Source organism: Callithrix jacchus, chromosome 11 (assembly GCF_049354715.1).
Source record: "Callithrix jacchus isolate 240 chromosome 11, calJac240_pri, whole genome shotgun sequence".
Taxonomy (NCBI): Eukaryota; Metazoa; Chordata; class Mammalia; order Primates; family Cebidae; genus Callithrix; species Callithrix jacchus.
Genome location: NC_133512.1, coordinates 33,762,971 through 33,770,049, shown reverse-complemented (window position 1 = coordinate 33,770,049; position 7,079 = coordinate 33,762,971).

Below are 7,079 nucleotides of genomic sequence, written 5' to 3'. Positions count from 1 at the left end.
ATAGGGAGGATGTTTTTTGAAGATCTTATTTTAGGGATCAATGTCCTTCAATTGACCAATCCTTAAAACTCTTCGTTTTTTTGGTGGTGGTGTTTTTTGGTTTTGCAGCATAGGAAACTGCATGGCTGGCAATGTGGTGAAATTTCTGTTTTCCACATTTATTAATTGCAGTGTTATCTCATCTTAACACATAGTAAACAAAAGCTGAGAAAAAATAATCAACAATAAGCTAAAAATACCTACTTTATCAATTGTAGATTATTAGATTAAGACACCCTTATTATCTGTCCATTGGCAAAGGTGGAAGAAATAATATCTAGTGTGGGTCAGGCCACAGGGAAACAGTCACTGTCATAAAATATTGTAAATATTTCAATTCTCTCTCAAATTTAAAGTCAATAAAGTACTGATTACAAACCCCATTGAGATCTTTACAAGCAGATTCTAAAATTCGTCTGAAAGAGAGAATGAAAAAATACAAAAGTCTTTTTGAAAAAAGCAAGTATAGACTTATCTACCAAACATAAACACTTAATCTATAAAACTACTGGAGAGAAAAACCCTATAAAACTGAAGAAGCTACAAATGTGGCATTGATTCACAAAAAGACGAATTAATCAATGATATAGAATAGAGCCTGAAGCAAACCCATTCATGGATATATGAGAATTTGTTAGATGACCCATTTTACACCAGTAAGAAAAAGAGGAACTGTTCATTGAATGGTTTTATGTCAACTGCGAAGATAAAGAAGCTCCTGCCTCACAAAAACAAACAATAAAATAAATTCTAGGCATTAGTTGGTCGACATTTTCTAGAAGGGGTCAGATGGTAAATATTTTCAGCTTTAGGGGCAATATAATTCCTGGCAAGTATTCACCTCTGCTATTGTAGCACAAAAGCAGGCCTCAACAATATGTAAACCAATAGGTATAGCTGTGTTCCAATAACACTTTATTTACAAAGATAGGCTACTTGCTGATCCCTGGTTTAAAAATTATAAGCATTTAAAAAGCAAACTATAATAGAAAATTTTGGAAAATTTGTTGTAACAATGATGTGAAGGAGTCCTCACAAGACACAAGTGAAAGGAATTTATTGGAAATATGTAGTTTGGGCAAGAGTATAAGGAAAGCTTTTAAAACCTATTCCTTCGGGGAATTAATTTCATTACGCTACAACTTATCCTGTAGAATAGATTGCATTCATACACATTGATATATCTACATCTCCATAAACCTGTGTATAGAAAAAGTTAAAAATAAACCACATGTACATTAACAAAGGATTAATTAAATTAAGGTCCATGTATACTATGTCTAGCAATTAAAAAGAAAAAGTTCTACATGTACTGATGTGGAAAAATTTCCTTGATACACTGTTTTAAGAAAAGCAAATACCTTATGAAGTGCATAGTAAAATCTCAGTTTTGTCATACATGATGTATATTGTATACATGTGTAGAAACAAATTTAGAAAGATAGACATCAAATTGGTTACCTCTGAGAGTAGGGTGAAGGTGGAGTGAGTGTGCACTAGACTTCCTACAGTGTACTGTATAGCCTTCTATATGGTTTGAATGCATTATTGTGAGCACATATTAGCTAAAAATAGGAAAGAAAGACTAATAAGAGGCTTTCTGAGAAGTGCAGCATGGAATTAGAGGACTCTGGCTGAATTTTAGAGACAGAGATGAGAAGAGGGAGAAGGTGTAACTGTCTTACGTGTTGTTGTGGAAACAGTCACACTATATGACATACATACAGTCATGTCACAGACATCTGGGAGTGGGAGGAGGAGATACCCACAGGAGGATGTTATCTCATAAAGAGAAGAGAGTGAGGATGAAATTGGAAGAACACACCTTAGACTATGCAGTCCTTGTCACTGCATGGTTTCCTGCCCTGGCACTTGGCCTTCAGGCTACTGAAAGGATTTGTGGTCAGGCTTAATAATATAGCAGATGTGTAACCCAAATATAACTGTCACCCTCCTGGCCCATGCTCAATGCAGCATCTCTTTCAAACAAACAGTGATCCAATTAAAAAGTTTTGAGAGACACCAGACCCCTTTTACTGTGTTTGTCCGTAAAGTGGTGGCTTAAGGGTTTACAAAACAAACAAAAAGACTTCCCAGAAAGCTTCCTTCATCATCATCTTTCACTCACGGCAGCTGCTAAAACCTCTGTCTCATTCATGTAGTCCCTTCACAGACACATGGTTCCCACATTTTCTTTGTTTTTCCACAAAAAATTTAGCTTACATATGATACTTGTGCACAGGTCCTTGAAACACGTAATCTGCCGTCAGCTAAGTCTGCTTTTCCTATGAGAATCAAATTCCCATGAAATGTGGTGAATAAAAGAAAAAGTTGAAATCGTAAGTGGCTTCATGACTAGGATCCTCTTGATTCCTCTAGCTTTCTCTCCTTCCCTTGTGCGACTCATGGTTTCTCCAAGTTCACCATGCTAGCCTCTTAAGTTTTGAATGCCACTCCTCCTTCATTTGCCTAACTTCCATTCAATTGACAGGTCATAGCTTATTTGGCATCTCTTCCAGGAAACATTCTGGGATACTCCTAGAGCTGGTTAGGTGCCCCTTCTCTACAGCACCTTCCCTGGCACCTCTGTTGACATCAACCACACTGCATTACAGCTGCCTTTTGTGCCTACGTGTCACTCCAACAGAAAGCAAGTTCCATAAGGATCAGGATTGTGTTTGTCTTGTTCATGATCTCATCACCAGCAACTGGCACAAGGCCTGCACCTAGAAGACAGTTGACAAGTGTTCGTTGAATGCTTGAAAACAGAGATGGGTTGAGCACAGTGGGTGATGCCTGTAATCCCAGCACTTTGGAAAGCCAAAGCAGGTGCATAACTTGAGGTCAGGAGTTTGAGACCATCCTGACCAACATGGTCAAACCTCATCTCTACTAAAAATACAAAAATTAGCCAGGCATGGTGGTGTGTGCCTGTAATTCTAGTTACTTGGGAGGCTGAGGCAGGCTGGAACCTGTGAGGTAGAGGTTGCAGTGAGCCAAGATAATGCACTCCAGCCTGGTTGACAGAGCAAGACTAGAAAGAAGGAAGGAAGGAAGGAAGGAAGGAAGGAAGGAAGGAAGGAAGGAAGGAAGGAAGGAAGGAAGGAAGGAAGGAAGGAAGGAAGGAAGGAAAGGGAAGGGAAGGGAAGGGAAAGAAAGAAGAGAAAGAAAGAAGTGAAAGAAAGAAGAGAAAGAAAGAAGAGAAAGGAAGGAAGGAAGGAAGAAAGAAAGGAAGGAAGGAAGAAAACAGAGATGCCTAGCTTGAGTAGCTCAGGCAATCTGAGTTATGTATCTTTTGAGGCCCTTGTTTATACACAAAAATACTCTCAAATATCAGCCTTTTTAGCTTCAAATTTAGTCTGTGATTCACATTCAAGGCCAAAAAATTATTTTCACAGTGGGAGCCCTCTTATTTAGCCTCTGTGAAAAATAGAAAACATACTGAATATCAATCAATAGAAAAATGATTGGATAAGACATGAAGCATTCGTATTTTGGAATATCCTACAACTTCTAAAGAAAAGAAGTTAGAACTACATGTACTGACCTGAAGGGATATCCATGGTACATTAAGTGAAAAAGACAGATTGCAAAGCAATCTTGTGTACTGGGAATGTGATCTCATTTTTTTCAACAACCATAAAAATGGAAGGAATGAAAAAGAAAAAACACATATAGGAGTATATATGTTTGTATATGTGTGAATAAACATAGATTGGTGTGAATGAATTTCTGTCACACTATGAAATTTGGTTCCCTTCAAAGAGTGGGAATGGAGAGGAGAAAATCATGAACTTTACACATCTTTGTAACATCTGATGTGTAAAAATGAATATGTATTTTAAATATCCAGTAACTTAATCTAGTGGCAAATATGAGGATCCCTCAACTTTCAAAATATTGCATATGTGTGCTTTGTAAACTTGAGTACGCATAAGGATCACCTGGAGGTTTGTTAAAACCTATACTGCTGGGCCAGTCTCTGGACTGAGACTAGAGCAATTTTCAAGTGTGGTGCTTGAGTACCGTTAGTCATGGGGAAAATGTACTCATTCTGTTCAATGGCACTTACTAACTCGTCAGAATCTGCACTGTGACTCTGGGATCAATATCCTGATCCTTGCTGTATCTCTCCCTCCATATTCTTATGGTAGGCAGTTGCTTGCCTGCTGGCTGCTTGAAATAAGGCTTTGTCTTTATTGAAGTTGGAAATACTGTGGACATACAGGAAGGCAGCAGCATGCTGGATCCCTCCAGCCACTGGGTGAAGGGTTTAGTACCTTTGGGCCAGAAGAGCAGGCAGCAGTTACTCCTCCTTTACTCCATAGGACAAGGAGAAGGGATGCTTATTAGACCCACAAGAGAGTAACTGTATAGAGGGGTAGCTGTAGCCTTTGGTAGAGCGCTAGGCTTTGGTAGAGGGAAGAGACCTGGAAGGGAGGAAGCTGGGGGAATAAATACCCCACCCTTACAGACTTTCCACCCTATGATCTCCCTCTGTTGCTCCCCACTGGCTGAACAACCAAAATGCAAAAGGCAAGAAGCCTTTTCTTAGAGTCCATGCAAGTCAGCCTCCTGGAGCACAGAGCAGGACTGAAAAGCATGGAAGGGGAATCACAGAATCAAGCAGTAGACACCCGCACACTAACCAACTAATTGTTTCTATTTTTCTTCTTATGAACACATGAAAGCCATATATGATTCAAAAATCTTTGTAAATACATCTAAAATATCTCATTTATCAGGTATAAAATGAAAATTCTAAATGATAGCAAAGTTCTGCTTAAAATGAAAATTCTAAATGGCAGAAACCAACGTTTTCTTTAACTGTGGGAGCTCTAAAGCCTGGTAAAGCTTCCAAAATCCAACCTCATATCACATTCTCAAATCAATTCCAAGCAGCACATAGAACTAAATGTAAAAGGTGAAACAATACAGCTTTTAGAAGCTAATTTTGGAAAATACTTTCTTGATTTTGGGCAATTAAGGGTGTCTTTAACAGGACATAAAGAATAATGACAACAAATGAAAATACTGATAAATGGAACTATACTAAAATTAAGAACTTTGGTTTATCAATAAGGACTATGAAGAGTGAAAAGGAAGCCACATAGTAAGATGAGTTACATGCAACACAAATAGCATATACAGAACATAAAGAATCCTACAAAACAACAGACCTGGCAAATTACCCAACAGAAAAAATGGACAAGAGACTCCAAGAATTAACCAATAAACATATTAAATGGTGTTCAACCTCCTTAGTTATCCAGAAAATGCAAATTAAACTCACAACAAAAAACTAGAACAAACCCACTAGAATAGCTAAAATTAAACATATGGACAAGACTAAGCATTAGCAATAACTCAGCACTATGGGAATGTTTATATACTACTGGTAAAGTATAAAGAGCTTAACTACTTTGGAAAACTGGTTGGTATCATGTTACTATGTTGAATATAAACATACAATATGATCCTTCAATTTTATTTCTAGATATATACCCAACAGAAAAGTGTGCGTATGTAAACCAAGCCATGAACAGAATTGTTCAAAGCAGAAGGCTCATAATGCCCCAAAACTGAAAATAAGTCTAATGCCCATCAGTTGGAACATACTATTCAGCAATTAAATGAATGATCCACAGCCATATATAACTACATGATAAATAAATTTATGTTCAAAATCAGGCAAAATTACTCTGTGGTGTAGAAGTCAGAAGAATGGTTATCTTTGGAAAAATAAAGGGGCCAGGGACTCGGAGGAGGTATGAGAGCCTCATGCAGTACCAGTAACGTTTTATGTTTTGACCCGGGGTATAGTTACATGGGTGCACTTGCTTTGAGTTAATTAATTGAACTATACTCTTAGTACATTATTTTTCTGTTTGCAGATCACGAGTTAATCAAAAGTTTAAAAACAAAGAGCTTTATGAAAGCATGTAAGAATTAGATATAAAAGAACATGAGATAAGACCTGATTTGGGAAAGAGAAAGTCTGGGATGGATGTAAATGACTGAGATTCTATTTTAACCCCCAGAAACACTGACTATAATAGATCATCATGTGTTGCCTCCCAACCCAAATCTAGAAAATCATGTTCTAAAAAGAAATTGTTACAGACTTTAAATTCACCCTATCATCCCTGCCCATTTCCAACCAGGCTGAAATTATAGCTCTATTTAAAAGTGAGTTCATTTAATATAACTTAAATTGACTGGCTTATCTGTCGAAGCCAGAACTACATTTCACAGCCCTTCACATACCAGCAAATGCATACATAACACTTTGTTCCTTCCTGTTCCCAAGGTCTAAAGAGCCTGCACATGAACAAAACAAATCCATAATACAAATTATGGGTATGGATAATATAAAAGCAATGGACCAAAATTATGCATCTTAACAATTTCTAAATCATGTTTTATACCTAACAGCATAATTTGAAGAACTCAATAAAGCGACAAAATCTGTTAACACTTATATTAGTCCAGTACAATCTCCATTTCTTCAGGACACCTAGCACATCTCAGCAGAATTTAACACCATGCAGTGTGAAGGGCAAAGATCCCAAAACTCTGGCTACTAACCTGAGTCATACCAAGATTGAACCCAGTCAGGGGCCTCATGTACTGATAGGAATTTTCTCTTCTGTTTCTACTTGGATGTAACAATTAACCCACCCAGCACACTTGAATCAGTCTGCAAAATAAACGCAGTTGATATTGTCTAAAACCTGGCTCCAGGACAGGCACAATGGTTCACACTGGTAATCCCAGTACTTTGGGAGGCTGAGGCAGACAGATCATGAGGTCAGGAGTTTGAGACCAGCCTGTCCAATATGGTAAAACCCCATTTCTACTAATAAATACAAAAATTAGTCGGGTGTGGTAGTGCATGCCTATAGTCCCAGCTACTTGGGAGGCTGAGGCAGGAGAATTGCTTGAACCTGGGAGGTGGAGGTTGCAGTGAGCTGAGATGGTGCCCATGCACTCCAGCCTGGGTGAGAGACTGAGATTCCATCTCAAAAAAAAAAAAAACA